This window comes from Trachymyrmex septentrionalis, unplaced genomic scaffold (genome assembly GCF_001594115.1).
Source record: "Trachymyrmex septentrionalis isolate Tsep2-gDNA-1 unplaced genomic scaffold, Tsep1.0 scaffold126, whole genome shotgun sequence".
Lineage (NCBI taxonomy): Eukaryota > Metazoa > Arthropoda > Insecta > Hymenoptera > Formicidae > Trachymyrmex > Trachymyrmex septentrionalis.
Window position 1 is genome coordinate 1,557,894 of NW_017304395.1, and position 721 is coordinate 1,558,614.

Consider the following 721-nt stretch of genomic DNA (forward strand, 5'->3'; position numbering starts at 1 on the left):
CCTCTCTGCCTCTCTTTCCTTTCCTATCTCGTCCTCGCTTCCTCTTTCCGCTATCAACTCTTTCTCTTGCTTCTTCTCTTTTCTATTTCGTTTTGATCCGGCCTAGCATTTAGAATTATCTTCTTCCTCTGTTTCTGCACACAGAAAATATCTTCCCTCTTCAAATTCAACCTTGAGTCCGCTGCTGCGAAGTTATCCACTACCGCATCGTCTGAAAGCAAGCGCGTTCCACAGTTAATGCCTCTCGACCGGTTCCACCCGAAACAGGTGTCCATATCTCGTCTAATAATAAGTAGGACTCGATTTCCATCGAGGTCAGTGTCACTTTCAATATTAACCGAATTACGATGAATACTGTTCATACTTTTCTTCTTGCAATCACTAAAGTCTAATCTATTATAATGTGCTTTTTGCTTTCTGTTCTTGTTTTTTGTTTATTATCTTTTCTGCCTTTTCGCGCAGTTTTATTGACAACCGTGTTTCTTGTCATGTACTTCTCAGTTTCTTCAGAAGTTCAAGGAAGGAAGGGCATGAAACAGGAACAAAGAGCACATTGTACATTAGGCTGTAATTATTAAAATAAATTAAATAATAAAGGATAAATAAATTAAATTAACTAATAGAAAAATAATTAAATAAAGGAGTAAAAACGCGTATGCGTATTCAATGTGTGTGTGTGTGTGTGTGTGTGTGTGTGTGTGTGTGTGTGTGTGTGTGTGTG